This window comes from Macrobrachium nipponense, chromosome 42 (assembly GCF_015104395.2).
Source record: "Macrobrachium nipponense isolate FS-2020 chromosome 42, ASM1510439v2, whole genome shotgun sequence".
Classification (NCBI taxonomy): Eukaryota; Metazoa; Arthropoda; class Malacostraca; order Decapoda; family Palaemonidae; genus Macrobrachium; species Macrobrachium nipponense.
This window is the reverse complement of record NC_061103.1, coordinates 50441276-50462712: the sequence shown is the minus strand read 5'-3', so window position 1 is coordinate 50462712 and position 21437 is coordinate 50441276. Positions and strand designations below refer to the sequence as shown.

The 21437-nt window shown below is 36.6% G+C and overlaps 1 long non-coding RNA gene and 1 pseudogene across 1 annotated transcript; one reads left to right on the top strand and one right to left on the bottom strand.

Annotated features, from left to right (window-relative positions):
- The window catches only part of LOC135213377 (bolA-like protein DDB_G0274169), a 126259-nt pseudogene extending 125220 nt beyond the window's left edge, over positions 1–1039 (top strand).
- Positions 1040–3282: 2243 nt separating this feature from the next.
- Positions 3283–16394, bottom strand: LOC135213460 (uncharacterized). Its single transcript, XR_010314136.1, has 5 exons — positions 16315–16394; positions 8588–8740; positions 3941–4130; positions 3645–3713; positions 3283–3452 (listed from the first exon to the last, which is right to left on the bottom strand). It is a non-coding gene; the product is annotated as an uncharacterized LOC135213460 (long non-coding RNA).
- Between the last annotated feature and the right edge of the window lie 5043 nt (positions 16395–21437).

Below are 21437 nucleotides of genomic sequence, written 5' to 3'. Positions count from 1 at the left end.
TGTGGATTTCAGCTATTTGCAGGTCGTTGTGGTCCCTATCCCACGCGAATACTGGGGGTTGACTATAGGTCATCATCACAGTTGCTTACTTGTCATCTTTGGGAGTTTTATTTGTAATGCATTCACCAGAACACAGTTCATAATTTCTTAACATGGGTATTTTCAGGGGAGGCACAGCAAGGGTGTTTTCAGAAAATAGCTGCCATAGCAGTACCAGACGGATATAAACTTTGTTATGAGAACATTAAGTCCAACAAGAGATCAGGTTCGGTAGTGAAAGCCGAACATACTATGTATCAGAAGATCAGGTTCAGCACTGATAGTATAATGTAGCACAAATCTTTTTCCTCACTTGGATTTGGATGACAGGGAGGGTTAAAGAGAATTGGGGACAAATGTGAAAGAAAAATGGAAACTCATAAAACAAAAGGACTAAAGATACTTAGTAAGTCCAAGTGGCACACTGTGCACATTACCTGGTACAAGGACCTTGGGAATTAGCCGCTACAAACATTACTTGGTGAAAGTCAGTAAATAGGAACTTGTAATAAAAGGCTTCCTTGATGATGCTTGAAGGTTAGGAAAAGACTTTTCAATATCATTGTGAAAAAGAAAGGCATTTCATTATCAAAGTAAAAGATCTATGTTTTGCATACTTTACCTGCTGATGGTCATTTTAATTGTTTACAGGCAAAAACACCAGCTCAGTGGGATGAAGGATCAAAAGAAGTAGAAAAGAGCCCTGCATGCAGAGGTGGATTTGGGAAGTAATTACCTTCTTCAAGAGGAGCACATTGGATGAATTAGCCCAGACTGCTATTCACATCTGATGAATTGAAGTTTTCTTATTTTCATGTAAATATAGATAAGTAGTTGGATGAAGAATAGGTGAGATTGTGGTCAGTGGCAGATGTGTACTAATCATATTATATTAGCAAAAACCCCTATAATGATAAGGAACAAATGGTTTCAACTATTGTAAGAATGCTGATTATCTTAAAGCTGCTTCTTTGCAGATTTTTTGTTAATTCCTTGTCATCTATGAAAACTGTTTGAGAGAACTCTATGGAATGGGTATGTATTGTTATATTAAAGGTAATTTCCTTTTAACCTTTTATTTATACTGAATCATTACAACTAATGTACTGATTGTTTCCACTTTCATTGGCATGTATGTCAGTTGTGTACATCCCAGAGAATTGGCATAAGACTAATTCATGAACCTGACTATATTCCTTGTAAGGGAATTACTTAAGGTTCTTTATATCATCCCTTCAGTCCCTAGCTGCAACTTCTTTCATTCCTTTTACTATTACCTCCTTTCCTTTATTCTTTTTGGTGGATTCTTTTTCCATCTTACTTTCCACCCTCTCCTAACAATTGCTTCAACATTATTTTCAGCACTGAGTGAAGTAATCTTTATATTCCAATTCCCATTCTATGTGGTGCACTGTAGGCATTACTCAGGGTTCTTTGCAGTAGACCTTGCCCACTAGCTGTAACCCCTTTCATTGCTCTTACTGTACTTCTGTTCATATTCTCTTTCATCTTGCATTCCACCCTCTGCTAACAATTGATTCATAATGAAACTGGGAGGTTCTTCTCCTGTTACACCTTTTCACGTCAATTTGTTTCACCATTAAATGACCTCATAGGTCCCAGCACTGGGCTTTGGCCTAAACTCTATACAGTAGTAACTCAGACTTCGAACTTAATCTGTTCCAGAAGGCTCTTCAAAATACGATTTGTTCAAAATATGAAACAAATATCCCAATAAGAAATAAAAGGAATCAGGATAACTCATTCAAGCTAACTCGAAAAGTCACTCTTTTCACATTTTTTCTATTATTAATGTGTTTAGAAGTTAAATTAACAGTGTTATGTAATAAAATGGTACATTATATGAAGTAAAATTCTTGACAAAATTTTTTCCTGTGTACAATTTACGCTGTTTGGTGAAAATGGCTCACAGCCGGCTGGGAGGTAGAGGAGGAGAGACGGGAAGTCTTTGAGGAAACTGGAATGGTCGCAGTAGGCAAGGTTGGTAATAAAGTAAATTTTATCTACTTGGTAAGTCAGTAGGAAGCAGACACCCATACTTCCTTCCCTCCTCTCCTCTCTATCGTCCTTGTTTTTTTTTACTATATTGCATTGGATTGTTTTCATTTTTTAGCATCGTTAGATTCATTGTGAAATACCATTTTATTTTTTATGTTAATTGATACTGCTTTTACGTACATTTAGTAAAGAATTTACTGTCTTCTCTTCTCAACAATATCATGACACATGATAACTTAAAATCACTCATTCATTATTCCTTAGAATTATAGGAGTTTTTTTTTTTTTTATTGTGTCCCTATTGTATTTGATTGTTTCTATATTTATCATTATGTTAAATTTATTGTGAAATTCCCTTTATGTGAATTGTTATTGCTTTTAAATGCATATATTTTAACTCTCTTCTCTCCTCAGCATATCAACGCTCCCCTCACTCGGTCTCAAATCAGCTGCGTGTACAATTTGTACATCTTTATGCTAAATTTTATATTGAAATACTTTTATTCTTTATTTATTTAGTCAAATATGGTTTTCATTTAAACATATTGTAAATGAGAAATATGTTAATACAGTTCTTTTAGGACGCAGTAGGCCGTCAAATACAACTATAAACAGATAATCGGTCAATAGAAGTATGAGTAGTATTTGTTTGACAAACAGTACAAAACAAAATTTTTTTTTTTTTCTTGAATATTTTATTTGAAAAAAAGGAACTTTCGATAAAACGGAGGTACCACTGTATATCCATTTCCATCTGACTATTCATTAGTATTAAGTTTTCTCACAAGTGGTAAGTGTGTTGCATATTAAATCCTTAGCACATAGGACATTGCTATCATTTACATGTTTATTGATGTAGAAAAAACCTTTCATCTGCCTTAAATCCTTCACTCCTCTGTAACTTTAGTTGACTAAATCAGAGAATCATGCAATATTGTGAAATTTTTAAATAAAGATAACTTTAAATTTATCCAAGCTTAGATGCAGTAAGAGGACCAGTCACAATATTTTTCATTTCTGTACCTGAAAATTGTCCTCCAAAAGTATCTGAACATTGTTCAAACAACAGTTATTAAAAACCTGCTCATTTACAAAATTTGTGCTGCAATATTTGAGCATTCTTCAAAAACACAATATTAATTTTTACATGTTATCAAAGAGTTTAGGGAAAAAAAAAGCAGGATGAATGAAATAACCATTTTTTATCACAAGAATATAATTTGGCTGGAAATGAATAAGAAGAAATAGTAGAATTTAAAAGTTTCTAGTTTGAAATCCTGTTATGGTGTGTATGTGAGGTTCAGGGAGGGTAATCTTGAAGAAGAAGAACGTTCATTACCTAAAGTTACTCTTGATCTCACTCTGCTCACCAAGATGCTGCCACAATCATCCTGCTGCAGAGAAAAAAACAATTATATTAAAGTCTTTCTTACCCAGATGCAAGCAGGCAATTCTTTTTATAGTACTAATACATAATCATAATGCTGATACAAGCATACTGTAGACCCAAACAATACAAATAAATGATTTCACATACAGGCATAAATCTTGTTTCATGAACAACACTGAAAAAACGTCAAACTTACAGTATTCTGCTCAGTGTGCTGCCGTCTATTAGCAATTTCTCTCAGCATTGTTTTACCACTCTCCCTAGTCTGAAATGACATAATTTAAAAAGATTAATTATTTTTTTAGGTGCTGCTGAACTGCCTAAACATTTGTAATTACTTGTCTTTAGTCTAAAACCCTCAAACATTTTATTTTTATGTGAAAACTATGTTAACTTGTGAGGCTGAATCTTTTATGTATATTTGCTAACATGCAGACATAACAAAGCCATAACACTAAATATTTAGCAGAAAAATGAGAATGAAAAACTCACCTCCATAAATAAGGTGCATTTCTGTGCATAACAATATGCCAAATCAAGAATGTTTTTTTGTAAAAAATGATTTGCAAGAAACTGGTACGCCTGGCCTCTGTCTTCACTCAGACCAGCATCTTCTGTCTCTTGCAGGTATCGTTCATATAATACACTGGCACGTTCACCTTCACCTAAACGACTGTACAACCTGTAAAGTATGAGTTAGTTTCTAAATGACAACATAAAATAAAAAAATAATTCTACATTTGACATGTTACTCATCACTGTGAGTAACCCTCCACTACAAAGAAGCCAAATTCCCCACATCAACATGTGTTCTTCTGAGCCTCAGTGAATAGTGGTTATATGCAACTGACTGGGGGAGGGGAGATGATCACAAGAAAACTGACTGAGGGAGGGGAGGGAGATGATCACAAGAAAACAAGAGATTTTGTTATTTCCAAAAAACTAATCATTTGCCTGTAATCCATTTGACAGAAACCCTGTTCAGATAATATTTTATAGTTATGGCAACCTCCTGAGCTATCACTACCCAAGAGTTAACATGTAATGGATGTTGAACTAATTTCCTAGTCACCATGAGCTCAACACTGACAGCAGCAAATCTGTCCGCTTGGCCCCATCACAATGTTTCTAATCCAGCTTCTAGATCGGGGTAATAAGTAGAATTAAGGCTCCTTGGAAAATATTTGATGGTAAGAATCATCAAGGCTATGGATGATGACCAATAAAAATAAACATTGGATATGGAAAGATTTCAAAATTGCAGATTCTGAGATTCTGTACAAGTTATCAAAAGTCATAAAAGTTATCAACCCTGAGAAATGCTGGAAGAATATCTTGCCAGAACATATCAATGTGTTTAATGAATTTACTGCACAGCCAATCATAAGGGTTTGAACAAAACTGTGGACATGACAAAGGGAATGGGTGGGAGGAGTTTGTTTCAAGCTGTGGTTCTAAGGGAATTCTAGAACTAATCAACATCATACCAATTAACCCTCTTACGCCGAAGCGGTTAAAAAAAAAAAATTTGTCTCCCGTGTGCCGGAGGTGTTTTTCAGAGTGAGCGCGGAAGCGGAAAAAATATTTTTTTCAAAAAATCACAGCGCGCTTAGTTTTCAAGATTAAGAGTTCATTTTTGGCTCCTTTTTTTTGTCATTGGCTGAAGTTTAGGATGCAACCATCAGAAATTAAAAAAATTATCATTATCATATATAAATAATGTGATATATGATAGCGCAAAAAACGAAATTTCATATATAATTGTATTCAAATCGCGCTGTGCGCAAAACGGTTAAAGGTAACAAGTTACTTTTTTTCGTTGTAATTTACACTAAATTGCGATCATTTTGGTATATAACACATTGTAAAACGATAAAAGCAACACAGAGAAAATATTATCACAAATAATGCATGAATTCGTAACGCGCAGACGTAAACAAATATTTTTTTTTTTCAAAAATTCACCATAAATCTAAATATTGTCCTAGAGACTTCCAATTTCTTTCAAAATGAAGACAAATGATTGAATATTACTATACTGTAAGAGTATTAGCTTACAATTGCAGTTTTCGACCATATCTGACGAGTTAAAGTTGACCGAATGTCGAATGTTTTATATATAATTTTTTTTTATATGCAATTATTTCGGAAATAAGAAAAGCTACAACCTTCAAATATTTTTCGTTTTATTCTACATGAAATTGTGAACATTTTCATATATAAAACTCTATGAAATGCCTAATATGAAACGGAGAAAATATTCCGAGAATGTACGTACGGCATTTCGGAGATTTGTGGCGGAGAATCCGCGCGCGGAGGGAAGGAAAGATTTTTAAAATTCACCATAAATCTATATTTTGCTAGAGACTTCGAATTTGTTTCAAGATGAAGATAAATGACTGAATATTACTAGACTATAGAGTTTTAGCTACAATTGCGTTTTTCGACCATTTCGGTAGAGTCAAAGTTGACCGAACGTGTTTTTTTTCTATTTATCGTGACTTATATGCAAATATTTCAAAAATGAGAAAAGCTACAACCTTCAATTATTTTTTTGTTGTATTCTACATGAAATTACGCACATTTTCATACATAAAACTTTATGTAACGGCTAATTTTAAAATGGTGCAAACATTACCACAATCGCACGTATGATTTTTCGAAAGAAGAGTTACGCACGGACGTAAAGAAAATTAACGATAAATGTCAAAATTTCAACCTTCAGTCAAATTTGACTCTACCAAAATGGTCGAAAACGCAATTGTAAGCTAAAACGCTTATATTCTAGTAATATTCAAGCATTTATCTTCATTTTGCAACAAATTGGAAGTCTCTAGCACAATATTTTGATTTATGGTGAATTTATGAAACACATTTTCCTTATGTCCCGCGCGGTAACTCTTCCGAAAAAATCAGAATTTTTTTGTGCGATTGTCGAAATGTTTGCACCATTTAAAATTATCTGTTACATAAAGTTTTATATATGAAAATGTGCGCAATTTCATGTAGAATACAACTAAAAATGATTGAAAGGTTGTAGCTTTTCTCTTTTTTTTGAAATATTTGCATATAATCAGGATAAATAGAAAAAAACCACGTTCGGTCAAATTTGACTCTTACCGGACATAGTTGAAAACGCAATTGTAAGCTAAAACTTAAACAGCCTAGTAATATTCAGTTATCTATCTTCCTTTTGAAACAAATTTGAAGTCTCTAGAACAATATTGTGATTTATGGTAAATTTTAAAAAATAAATTTAACTTCCCTCCGCTCGCCGATTCGCGGCCGCAAGTCTCCGAAATGCGTACATCGCATTATCCTAATATTTGCTCCTTTTCATATTAGCCGTTTTATAGTGTTTCATATATCAAAATGTGCGCAAATTCATGAAGAATACAATAAAAAATAATTGAAGGTTGTAGCTTTTCCCATCTCCGAAATATGTGCATATAAAAAAAAATATATATATATATAAAAATTTCGACATTCTCGGTCAACTTTAACTAGTCCGAAATGGTCGAAATCTGCAATTCTAATCTAAAACTCTTGCAGTATCATAATAGTCAATCATTTGTCTTCATTTTGAAACAAATTGTTAGTCTCTAGAACAATATTTAGATTCACGGTGAATTTTGAAAAATAACACTTTTTTTACGTCGCGCGTTACGAATTCGTACATCATTTTGTGATAATATTTTTCCGGTGTTGCTTTTTATTGTTTTACAATGTTTTTATTATATATCAAAATGATTGCAATTTAGTGTACAATACAACGAAAAAAAAAAAAGTAACTCGTTAGCTTTGATCGTTTTTTGCACAGCGTGATTTGGAATACAAATTATGTATGAATTTTTTTTTTGCTACCATATATCGCATTGTATACATATGATAATGAATATTATTTTTCATTTCTGATGGTTGCATACTAAAACTTCAGGCAATGACAAAAAATTAGCAAAAAAGAACTCTTAATCTTCAAAACTAAGCGCGCTCTGATTTTTTGAAAAAATTATTTTTTCCCCCTTCCGCGCTCACTCCAAAACCGGCCTCGGCATACGGGAGAGGTTTTGATTTTTAGGGCTTCGGCGTAAAGGGAGGGTTAATCTCTCTCTCTCTCTCTCTCTCTCTCTCTCTCTCTCTCTCTCCCTCTCTCTCTCTCTCTCTCTTCTCTCTCTCTCTCTCTCTCCTGACAATCCACCTCCACTTGCTGAATAAATAATGATGATAATCCCATATAGTTAATAGATGCCGGATTGTAAGTGTGAGTTTCTCTTGTTTGACATATAATAGTTACTCAACTTCATGGCAAGAACTGTATATTAGATTTTTTTTATCACTATAAACATTGCTAAGTCATATAAAAGTGTAGGATGGAAGGGAAAAAGCAAATATAGACTATCCTTACACAGGCATACAAATGGCATTTTAAAAATTAAAGAAATTTTTCAGTTGGGATTGCACTGCATAATTTTGATAACTTTTCTAATAGAGCATTTAGTATAAAAAAATAATGCTATCATACCACAGAATCTTTTGTCTCTATAAAATGGTAAGAAAAGAAAAATTGAAATTTTACATTACATATTTGTATTATAAAGTTGAGGTTTGCTGGGCTAACAGTTTTTTCAAAGGAGACCCTAATTCAATGAATTTGGAAGGGCAACTTCAAGATAAAAAAATGAAGACTAGCCTAGTAAAACAACATTCATGTCCGGTCAGTAACAAAGGTGAGCACAAATTGGTTCAGTGATGCAGCAATTAAGAGTAATACCACTGTAGAGGGAATACTGTACTCATCTAAAAAAAAATTGTATGAGTTTCTTTTCTAAGAAAAATCTGCATGTAATAAAATTGGAAAACACTTGCATATAATTACACAGGAGAAAATAGTATATCTATATACATGGAACCCAAACCAGCAAAAACTAATAATAAAAAATAAAGCAAGGAGATCAGGAGAAACACAATTTGAAATTACGGTTTCTCATATGTGTGAATAATACTTAAAAGGAATCAGATTTACAAATACTGCTACTAGGATTATCTGACAAAAGTTTTGACACAATTCCCCCCCTTTTAGTTTCCATTATTAATGTAGTACATTTTATACCTAAAAAAAAAGAAGACTTCATAACTTACTTGGCTAACCTTAGCAGAGCGATACCTTCAATGTCACCCACACTATGTGCTTTGCGGAAACATTTCTTGGCTTCATCCCATTTCTCTAATCTTTCATAGCTCTTCACCAAGGGCTACAAGCATTCTTGAATCATTTGGTCGCAATTTCTGAGCCTGAAAGACAGCAATTATTTCAAAGGTTTCTGAAATCATCAAAGTTCAAAAAGGGAATCCACAGATTAGTGATTATCTGCTGTCATAGTAAACAAACTAAAGGCAGTCCCCGGTTATCGGTGGGGGTTCTGTTCACCCAGGATTGTGCCGATAAGCAAACACCGACCATTAACCGAAACTCAGTGATTTATGGTGCTTATGACGCTGATAACCAAGTTATGGACATCATGGCACCATAAGGTGCCTTACGACGCCAATAATCGGAACTTGTCTCGTTTATGGCGCCATAAATTGCTGATTTTATGGTGTACACACACAAGCACCATAAAACCGGACCACCAAGAACCGAGCCCGCTGATAACCGGGGACTGCCTGTACTGACCTTTACAAACTCTACCATGCAATGTTGAACTGATACCTACATTCAATTCAAGAAATAGTATATTGTATTTACTATTTAGCGTCTGCCCATCTTTTAACCTTTGTTCAAGCTGGGAGCCCTGGCTAGATAATAAAAACTTTTTTGTTATGCGGCTGTTTCCAGTGGAATGTTTCTATAGTAGCGATTTTACTTCCCCCATTCCTTGCTATAAAAACCTTATGTTATTTGATGATTTTTTGGACTTTGATGAACGAAACCGATATGATCCAATCAACTAAACTACAGACTGTCAATTAACACTAAAACAGTTAAAAAAATTTTGGTGTTGAATGTCCAAAATATAACTTGAAACCAACAAATGTCAAATTTGGAAACCAGTCAAAGTTTGAGAAATCCTTATCAGATTCGCCATCATTTTCAAAAATGAAACATATTTATAGGATTTTAGGGAGCTGTAATTTAATAAATAAAATGTAGACTTCATCATTAATAGACAAATCCTCAGAGCCACTGTGTAAGAGCTAAATCAGTAGTTCAGTGGGGTTTTTTGGTTGGTTCAACTACTTGATAATAATACAGTGGACACCCCCTTTTGTACTTGCGTTCTCCAGATTCACGGACTTGTGCATTCGTGAATTTCTCCCTGGAACATTTCCTCACATTATTTGTGGGAAATTCACATATTCGCAGTATTTTCCTATGGGAAATATCCACAAATTTCGTTTTTTTTTTTTTTTTTTTTTTTTTTTTTTTTTTTTTTTTTTTTTTTTTTTTATCAATATCATCATAAAATGTTTTAAGCGTTTTTATAAGGGTTCCAACTACTGCGGAGAGAGAGAGAGAGAGAGAGAGAGATGAGAGAGAGACGAGCGGAGAGATGGAGACGATGATCGAGAGAGAGAGAGATTTGGAGAGAGAGATGGTACACATCCCCTGCAAATATTGGGGACCACTGTAACAGTTAACCAAAAATAAAAATAATTTTCTAAATTGTTAATTCACAAAAAGATCTCTATGAATTGCTTATTTTTAAACTAAAACTCAATTGTGTAAAATGTGGGAAATGTAGAGAAAACTGTTGACACATGACCTGTGTATTAATGTAGGATATCAAATCTGCATTCAGCTTTGTGATGAGACCCAACCAATCGCCAAGATGTGTAACACAGTCAAGGAAGAGATAGAGGGGCTCCAAATCAACCGGATTGCAAGACATGAAACAGGAAGCAAGTCAGCATTTCCACCTAAATGATGAGCTGAGGGGACTCTGACAACTTAACGTTAAAGCTAACAAAGACTGGTAGTATAGCTCACCTGATACCCAAGAACCGGTGCAGCAGCCACATGAAAATCTTTATTATTCTTTCTTCCCATCATTTGTATGTATAATTATTTCCATGAAAGTTTTGAGGAGGAACTTGTGAGCTATTAATACAGCAATGATTCAACAATACAGGTAGGGATAATGCAGTGCGTATACAAAAGTACCATACGCACTATGTGTGAGCTAAGTTAAGTATATCTTGGTTTTACAGACCACTGAGCTGTTTAACAGCTCTCCCAGGGCTGGCCCAAAGGATTAGATTTTTTTTTTTTTTACGTGGCTAGGAACCAATTGGTTGCTAGCAATGGGACCTACAGCTTATTGTGGGATTTGAACCAAATTATATCAAGAAATTAAATTCTAATCACCAGAAACAAATTCCTCTGACTCCTTGTTGGCAGAGCGGGGAATCACTATGTGTGAGTAAGTCAGCTGACTTCACACTGAGCAAGTGGCTAACAAATTGAAAAAACTGCTAATTATAGCAATCTCCTGACCAAGGAGACAATGACTGGATAAACAATCATATTGAAGTCACACTTTTCCTTCCATACTGGTATTTAACATACAGTAGTACCTCAAGATACGAAATTAATCCGTTCCAGAGGCACCTTCGTATCATGAGGTTTTCGTATCTTGGACCACATTTTACATGTAAAATGGCTAATCCGTTCCAAGCCCTCCAAAAACACCCCAGTAATTATAATTTCCAGGCCTAAAACACATGTTCTAGGGTTACGACGCCAATCCGACGGAAGAAATATGACTCCAAAAAGGCAAAATACTGTACATACTTGAGTAATATTCAACTGCATGTAATGTTCAACCCCATTTTACTGCATATATTAGGACTTAAGCGTATGTCCCTTAGCAATAAGCCTAGCCTATGTTAGCGGTTGCTACCGTAGCCTAGTCTATGATTCTGACATCTAAACCTAAGAAGATAAAACAAGCTTAGAATATGCCAATAAAAATGTATAAATAAATCAGTATGTAGTCATTTCAAATAATTATTAATTAATCATTAACTATAATACACAAAAAAAAAAAAAAAAAAAAAAAAAAAAACATTCCAAATCGATTGTTTACCATTCAGCTCTTACCGTCTTACGAGAAAAAAATAACAAAACGAACGCCAAGCAATCCACTTTTCCTAGGACACAGTAAGCCATAAGCCATAAATTTTCATTAGTAATCTCTCTTCAAACTAATGAAACTACCAAACAGTCTAATAATAACCATTCACTTCTATTCTTTATTTCTATCTTACCTAATGGAGATACCGAGTTACTGACAGCTATAATGAAAAATATACGTAACGTAAATCTTAAAACAGAAGAATAATTCTAAAAAATACGCATTTGTTGGCAGTCTGTTTATTTATTATATATATGATATCTAATTCACAATTTTTTTATTAAATGTATTGCATGTACTCATTTCAAACAATTATTTAAGCAACCATTCAACTATAATAAACACGAGTGTCGAACAACGATCGCCAAGCAATCACTTTACACAGTAAGCCATAAATTTTCATTATCTCTCTTCAACTACTGAAACTACCAACAGTATAAAATAACCATTCATTTCCTATTCTTTTTATTCTAACTTTACCAATGTTTGTTTTTTTTTTTTATTAAATGTGTTGCCATGATAATAAAGTTTTTTTCAATTTACAGCATCCTTTTACCAATAGAATACTTAAAGCACAAGGGGGTAGATGCTGACCAATAGGAGAGCAGGATCTTATGGGGTGACTAGCATCAGGAACCAATGGGAGAGCGGGAGGATGGTGGCGAGTTTACCTCAGCTGGTGGCGCGGGGAGTTTTATTTAAAATTGTTCTCGGTGGTCCGGGCCCCCGCCGAAATCCTCGGGACTTTTACTACAGCAAAACAACCCTTCGTATCTTGAAAAAAACTTTTCGTATGTAGAGCTGTAAAATTTTTCGAATTTGCTTTCGTATCTCGACGTTTTTCGTAAGTTGAGCCTTTCGTATGTCGAGGTACCACTGTATATGGCCAACGAATTTATATACGTATTTAAAGTACTATGGTGCTTATAATACATCATCTGAAAAACAAAATTAGATTTACCAGTTTTTTTTTTTTCTTGTCAAGATTCCCTGCAATCAAGGGCTGCCAGTGGGAGCTTGTAAGTGGTTAGCAGTGAGAAAAAAACAAAAAAATTCTGTTTTCATCGTCCATAACTGGACAGAGGAGAGTTTACCTCAAATTTTAAGGAGAATTTAACAGATGACATAATTCTTCCTTACCGGGGGTTAGGCTGCTGATGTTTCTTTAATTTCGCTAATATCCTCCTCTACTTGTGCTTTTTTTTTTGCGTGCAGCAATGAACACTGACATCAACATCACTAAAAGGCACCAAAAACCATGTATTCATCACTTTTGGGCTCTTTGAGATGATTATCCCCTCTCAAGCTCATTATATTTAGGCTACAACCTGGCTGAAACGTAGGCTTTTACTACACGGTTTTTGGGTCATGCAGCAAATGTGGCACGTCTTGGAAAGAGGGCATTCTTTCTCATCCGAGTTTCAAGACTCGGTAAGTGCAACGACAGGTGTCTTCTCTTTTATCTGAGTATTCATCCGTTATTTTGTCTTAAATCAGGATTTTGCTTCCGGAACATGCCTGACATGTTGGTCTACACCTGGATTTGCACTGAATGAGCCACATTCCATGAAGCATTGATGAAATTTTTACTGTCTAGTATGCAAGTGAAACACATTCACCTCGGTAGGTACAGTTTGCAGCACTCCACATACCTGTCTTCTCTGGAAATAAGAAGCAAACAGCTCCCCAAACATGTCTCATTGTGACATGATTTATCACACTTGTCTCAATAGTAATAAATGGCATACAGCAGGTAGTTATCTACCCATGGGCAGATTCCATATGCAATGGTCTCTTCATGAAACAGGCGCTGTGCTAAATACTGTCTCACTTTTGACTACATGATTTACCACACTTATTTGGCTTGTGTAGTATCTACAGCAACAACACCTGTAATGAGCAGTGTGTGGCATGCTTGAGCATAAGGTTCACTGTGAATATACAATACCAACACACTCATCAGCCTACCCATAAAAGGGGATTCACAGCACATAGCTTATGTAGTATATTGGATGCAGGCTATTGGCCAAAGATACATGCTCTGTCATCCAGTCCTCTTGTGATCTTTTGTGGTCTACCGAAAAAAAAAAACTTCTAGCAAGTAGCAGCACATTCAGCACCTGGGGCTCACTGCTGCCTTTGTCACATTCCACATGCTTACCTACTTGACTTATAATAGATGCTTAAATAATTCCATACAATCATCTGGACACATTTGTTTACTGCAATTTCAGCCTATTCTGGCGAAAGTTACGTTAGGCAATGGTGTGTTGTGCATGTCACTACTCATGCACTCAGCTGGTCTTATGTCAAGTTTTTGATGCCCTGCAAAGAGAAATGCCTTTGTCTCCCTGCATGCACAACTTGTCTATTGGCAATCTGTTGCTACCAATACTTACATCTCATTGTCAAAATTGCATATTTTTTATTTAGAATGGGGCTTACCAGCTACTTTCTTTTGAAATGCAAAGTGTGCACTCTAGTTCTAACTGCTGGAAATACCTAAACAATAAATATGGATGAGATCTTCTCCTCAAAAAGGGATTTTATTGACTACTGTTGATGTGAAGTATTATCAATCCTGCTTTTTCTTCAAAATAAAAAAAAAAACGTTTCTCATTTTTCAAAATATGCACATTTTTATTCAGTTGTAATGAGTTTTACTTTATGCCTCCAAAATGAGGATTTTGATTTGATTTATATAGATTTTTTTGGCATTATGCCAAGCACTGGGGCAAAACTAAGGCCATCAGCGCTGAAAACAGAAAGAAATTGACAGTAAAAGGTTTTTGAAAGGTGTTACAGGAGGAAAACTCGCAGTTGCACTATGAATCAATTGTTAGGAGAGGGTGGACAGTAAGTTAGAAGAAAGAGAATATGAACGGAGGTACAGTAAAAAGGAATGAAAGTAGGTGCAGCTAGGAGCTGAAGGGATGCTGCAAAGAACCTTAAGTAATGCCTACATTGCACCAAATGAGGTGCACAGACGGCGCTACACCCCTACGGGGTCCAAAATGAGGAGAATCATTGCAAAACTGAGGAGGCCTGAGTTATCTGTAACTTTAATTCTTCAATCTTTTCTCTTATTCTGTAAGTCTGGATGGTAGAAACAGCACGGGGGTGGTATTGAACTGAATACTTATTTGATAGAGTCATCATATTTTCTTATCTCCTCACAGCTTGAGCCTGATCACTGGATGACTGGAGTAATGTGCTCTAAGGGTGGCATAAACCCACCCCTTGAATTCAAAAATTTTGATCTGAGGGATTCTGTTCTGTCTATCCAGACTCACTGACATGATATAGTTCCATGAGAACATTTCTTAAGATCCTATTTGCTATTAATTTGCGGCAATGGGAGTCATTATGACCTAGACAAGATTTTTTGAAAGGGAAACTGCCCAAAACATCCAATTCCTTCCCAGGAAAACCACAAGCAAATAGATGGTAACTGGATTAATATTGTGGCAAATACCTTGGAAAAGTTCTAAGTTTTACAGTTTGCTAGACTTGCTAAAGGCAGTCCCCCTTATCAACGGCATCAGTTAAGTGTTTCGGTGTTTTACAACACTTGGCTAATGACATCATTAACTAGCTTATTGGCATAGGTAGGTGGTTATCAACAATTTTTTGTTAATAGGCGCTCAGCCAGGAACGGAACCCCATGCCATTAACTAGGGACTGCCTGTATTTCTGCACATATGGACCTTCCTTTTCAATGCTCCACCATGCAACCAACTGGAGTCTTTCTGCATACTCCTCTCCTTGTCCATCCTTAACAATTCTGAATCACACAATCTATCACATGTATCCTTTCATTTTTCTTCTTGTGCCACATATACTACACAATCAGTTCATCTCAGAAGAGCTGGCTCAACAATCTTCATACAATCCCAATTTGGCTCCCCACAGACAATTCCCACGTCTCTTGCAAATATTTTGCACAAACAATATCCAGCCACTTATCTGTTCACCTATTCTGACTAACCTCTTTTCTCATCTTACCACCATTTGTTGTATTTACCTATGCAAATCAATGCTCCTATGAACATTAATTATTCATCTTCATGGTTCCTTTTACCCTATTCCTCATAACCTTATGCTTCCTATATTTTTATTGTCTTGCAAACTCCCGAACAGTTTCTCTTCATTACTATTCCTAATTAGTAAGCAGATCATCTAAGTACAGTAGTAGTATCTTAACCTGACATAATAATTGTGTAAATTATTGCTGCTTTAGTAGTGACATAAAAGGTCCAAAAGAAGGCAAACACCACAATGCAATTTGAATATAGCTACATTCATATTAGCTGCAATAAGTGGCACAGAAGCCAGAGAATGGCCAGAAGAGAAACCCTTCCATATTACAGTACTGAAGTGTGAAAAGAGGATGATAAGGTAGAGAAAACCAAACATGGGGTTATAGTAAAATTTTAAGCCACATCATACTAAATTTGATATTCAGGTATTATTGCTAACAGTAAAGGAAAAAGCAAGCCCTTTGACTACTGACCAGAAGCTTGAAATTTTTTATATGAAATGTGAAAGAGTTAAACCAGCAAACACTGAATAATGCTTTAAAAAAATGTTTAAATTCAAAATAAAAATAATAATGATCTGAAATCACATCACTAAGTCTTTTATTTTAATTGGAAAATGCTGATGATACATAACCCTCCCAATTGTACCAATATCACAGCCCTATTCAAAAATGAGAAAGGTTAAACAAACCTGCTTGAAGTAGTGCAAACAGTAAGCTGGAAGTTTGAGTATTTCATATGTTCTGACCTAGGCCATACCATGCCCTATAATCACGTCTGTTCACCTCTGAAAAAAAAAATAAAAAGAATTTTCATGTTCCACAATTACATAACAATCATATCTTATTTTACTTCTGAATGATTGTAATGGTTACAGTGAACAGAATCATCACACACAAGGTTATTCATGAGAAGAGATAAAAATTTTATACAATATTTTTTCTCAGAAGTTACATCACTGCAAAAGGAACCTTTATGTGACTGTCTGTCATTCTGATTCCAGTGACCTAAAGCCAGCCAAAAGCAAACAAAAATGCAATTATAGTAGCAGGTTGAGAAAGAGGGCATTCCAGTGAAGAGATTTTTGTTCAAGGCAAAACTGAAAAACAACACAGTAAACATATACATATACAGTATTCTAACCTTTCCAACTACTTAAGCTGAGTACTGCTTGGGTAGGATGCATTGTAACAATTCTTCAGCTGATATGCTTGAAAGGTTACAATTTTTATTTTTGTTCCAGAAACTCCAAATTTTTATTTATCAAAGTTATAACTAAAGCCGTTTTGTTAATACTGGACCTCCTTGGTCATTGGAGGTGATTACTACTCCCATACTCTAAGGATCCTGGCTGCAGGGCAAAACAACAAAGGGTGGTTTCCAGTTTGTGCTTTCTATTGGTGTAATTAATAGTCTCAAAAAATCAAGTCTATATGATTTAGCTTATAAAATACTACTCAATGGTTTCAATTGGCCCATAAGAAAATCTTAGTCCTTATCCATGAATTTTGAATAAGAATGGAATGGGAAATTGTACTCTGATGTTCTCTTGCCATACATCAGATTGCTTTGCCTGATTGAAAGAAAAAAAAGTTTCCCTTGAAATCCCTTCCCTAGCATGCAAATCCTCACCCAGAAATCTTTCATCTTCATTAAAACAAGCAAAAAAGCAATCTTGAGTGTAAGGTCTTTGTGGAAAGCTTCATTCAATGGGCTTTTAACACTTTTCCTCATATAGCAAGGAGGGGAATTTAAGATAATCGTGCTAAACATGAAAATTCAATATGGACCACCACCGATAAAAAACTTAATATAGTGTACTTAGCTCCTATTTACACTAGAACCATGTGTAATACCATTTTTCCCAATCTTTTTGGGGACAAGGATTCCATTTCTGATGTCACTGTTCTGTTTCAAGGTCATTTTGAAAGGTTCAAAGGTCAAATTTAAAGGAAATTCGAACAAAAAATGACCCTAAAAATTATTCTTGAAACCAAAGAATTTGTAGCATTAGAGTTTGAGATAGCTCCTCCAGTATATTTAAACTATAAAATTCATTCAAGGCAAGTACTGATTGGGAACACTTTGTTGTTTGTGTCAGGAGAGTCAAGAAAAGACTTTGTGATGTCCGTATAACTTGTAAATGATTTGAAAAACAAAACTTTGTTGTTTGCAAATGATGTGCCTTTACCTCTCAGTTGTGAACCTGGAATGTTTTGATGATGGATCCGGTATTGCCCCAAACTTTGCTGAAAAAAAAATACGGCAAAAAATATCATAATGGATGCCGGTCACTCTTCTGATATAACAAGATTGAGTGGAGAAATGAACAAGAGAAAACAAGCAGATAATGAAGAGACTAGTAAGTCCCCCCAAAAAAAAAAAAACACATTCAAGTTTTAAAGCAACACTAGATCGCCATTGCCCACCATGTCTGCTGTGAAAAGTTTTTGAAGTGGATGGAGATGAACCAATATACCGTGAGAGGCACAGAGTGCAAAACTGCAGGAAAAATCTTCTCAAAATGGGCAACAGATTCTAAACACTGGGTGGTACATGCTCGTCTGAATACTGCTATCAATGCTGGAAGATGCCGAGGCTGCTGACATTCATAATCATCACACACGTTATACAAAAATAAGAAGAAGCTGCTGCCGGGCTGCAAGTGCCACGCCAAGAATACAACAAAGAGCTCTTCTTGTCAGCAATCATATGACCCTCTGGTAATTGCTGAGCTTGTGGCATTTGTGAAGTTCAAACCCTTCTCCTTATCCTCACAAGCTCTCAGCATTAAGAAAAATGTATGTGATCGTATCCAGACACTTGGCTCTGAATGGACTGGTCTTAATGTTTCACCCTAGTAGATTCAAGGAACATCTTACAAAACTGGGATCTGACAGGTCAGCATACAATGAGGGGGTAAAGAAGTGTATATCTCCCATAGAAGACAGTTGGTGCAGCTTTGGCAGAAATATGCTTGATTTCAAGTGACAGAAGCAGAGAAAATTGTAGATGTGGGTCTCATGCTGTGAAAGTACATTCTGTTGCAACAAATACCTTTGATGGGTCATTCAATTCAGTGTCTGCCAAGCCTATTTGCTCAGTATCTTCTGACCCCTCATAGATGTCTTACTTGAAGGATCAAGCTCAATAGCAGAATGACTGCAAGATGATCAAGACCAGTCCACACTCCAAGATTAGAGTGGCTTGCACTATCTCTCAGATGATATGCACTAATGCCATTAAGCAGACCAGCCAGACATTCAGTCTCTATCAACGTAGAGAGAGAGAAACTCCCTTTTCCCCAGTATGTGGGGTTTCAAACTTCATGTTAATGACCGACAGAGAAGGAAACATCAGCACTTTCCATGCCCTGGGCATGTCAGTTTCTTGTGATCGAGTAATGGGGGGTGTGAGGAAGAACTTTGCTAAAGTAGTGTCCAAGCGTTGGGCAGAGGATGGGTTGTAGTGCCAACATAAAAGGGGAGTCTTTGTGACAAGTGCAGTGGATAACTTGGATGAGACAGGCCGCTGTGAATTTCATGGTACTGCCATGATACTGACTAGCCATCTCACTCCTGACAACATGGGGTGAGGACCCTCCACCACTCCGCCTGGATCTTCCTGAATGAATCTCCTCTCTCACCCTCCCAATGATTATGCTAATGTGTCCTATGTTGATGAATATGCTGATGACATCAACCTATCTTTGACTGAGAAGGAATTGGCCAAGCCAACCTTTGATGAAAATCGCCAAACAGGAGCACACCCCGAAGAAGCATGGCTAGAAACATTTTATATGCTGTCAGTTGACAAGGATGGGGAGTTGCAAGAAAAGCCAGTGGACTTACTCAGGGTTTTTTTCTCATCTCCAGAGTGCAGCGGATGTCAGACCAACATGCCACAGTTGGGATGTTTCCTATCTTCTTTAAGAAGGCATCTTCTATGGCTATGCAGAAACATTCAATGCTTGTAAACCATGAAGGCAACTGACTTTATAACCATGGCCAGATTCCAGTTATAGTGGGGGACTTGACCCATCTATATCCAGCAGAAGTGTCAAAAATAGTCTCCCAGATGAAGTTGGTGAATCCAAGATGGTGTACCTAATGGGTTTCCTGCACATTGAAATGGCATCACAAGAATATGGGGGAAAGCTGTTGGCAGGATCTGGATGGGAGCAAATGTTCTCCCTAGCAAAGGTCTTTATACCAGCTGACACTTACATAGCTCCATATACTCAAAGTTCAAACATACACTGAGTACTGCCAAGGGAGTTATTATGAGCCACATGAATCAATGGAAATGTGGGAAAGAAGGAAGCTCCCACCACCTGCTACTGGAGAACAGTTCAAAATTACCTGACTCTGATAATATGCCACTTTGCATGAGGTCAACGACTGGGTGATTGGCCACTAACTCTCAATGCCTGCACTGACCTGTGCCCACGGCTCTCTGCTTTTGGACACAAAACTATGCCTGTTGGATGTCTGTCTTCTTGAGAGACATGACATGTTTGCCAGAGATTCCCCAACCCAAGTGTCCATGAAGCATTTTGTAGAGGGAAAGTTTGTTGTGGAACGCAGTGGCAAGTTCTCCCTTTATGGCACTTGATCAGAGCCAGGAACACAGCATCAAAAAAAATTCCTGAAGAAGATAGTGAAACCAAGGGTCTCTATGGACAGCAAGAGAGGAGAAAGAGGTCATTGAGCTCTCCAAACCTGAAGTGCTGAGGATCATGGAGGAATTTGAAAATGCCAGTCTCTCTGTATCAAACAAAGATGTCAGCTTGGATATCCAGAATCCTCTGTTGCTGAACAGAAAAAGTTCTTGCAAGACCTCAAAGCCCTTCTCAATCTTATAAAGGACGGGAACAGTTGTCAATCCCTTCAAGGAGACAGCTCCAGAGCTTGTCACATTGGACACTGGCGAGATTGTAAAAAGCCTGAGGGAAGCTCCGAAAATTGGCAAGAAGATGTTCTCAGTATTTGTAAGAGACAGACTTGAAAAAAGCATCGAGCCTTTATATGATGTCATCCCAAGAGCCAATGTGTATACATTCACCAATCGGCCACAGCTGATCTAAAAAAAGGGTGCAAACAAGTTAGGATCAGCAAAGGCAAATACAGCAATCATCACCAAGCTTTTCCTGCCCCTACAAGCACGGCCTGAGGCTGAACATAGATGACTTCTTCAAACAACGAAAATCGAAAATCCGGGAGCCCCCTGCATTATCCGATCAGGGAAAACTGATGTCTGGTACAAAGTCATCCCTTCTTAGCTGCCTTCCTGGCATGCCTGATCCTGGTCTCTCTCCAGCAGCCAAAGAGGCCTCTGTTGTGTGTGATATGTCAGCCACCATAATATGGTCAAATCCACCGTGCCAATGTATTTGGAGGAGTACACACAGAAGCACTTGCTACCGTTCCTGGAGAGTCAGATGACCAACAACACTACAAGAATAGATGCTGTTTGGATACATATCAAGATGCAATTCTCAAATCAGACTCATGCCAGAAGAGGAGAAACTCTAGGTCAGCAAACTAGTCTCAGCTAACATACCTATACCAAAGGGGGTTGACTGGCAGAAGTTCCTGAAGGAGTCTCACAACAAAGGTCATCTGTTTCAGTTCCTCAGTGAGCAACTGGCCCACAGAAACCACTGGTGCAAGGTATCATCTTCTTACCACAAAGGCTGAACTTGTAACTCAGCAACCAACCAATGAATCTATCAGCTCTGTCTCCATGCCAAGAAGAAGAAGCTGACACACGAATGATGCTTCATCTGCACCATGCTACTGAGCAAGGTCACAC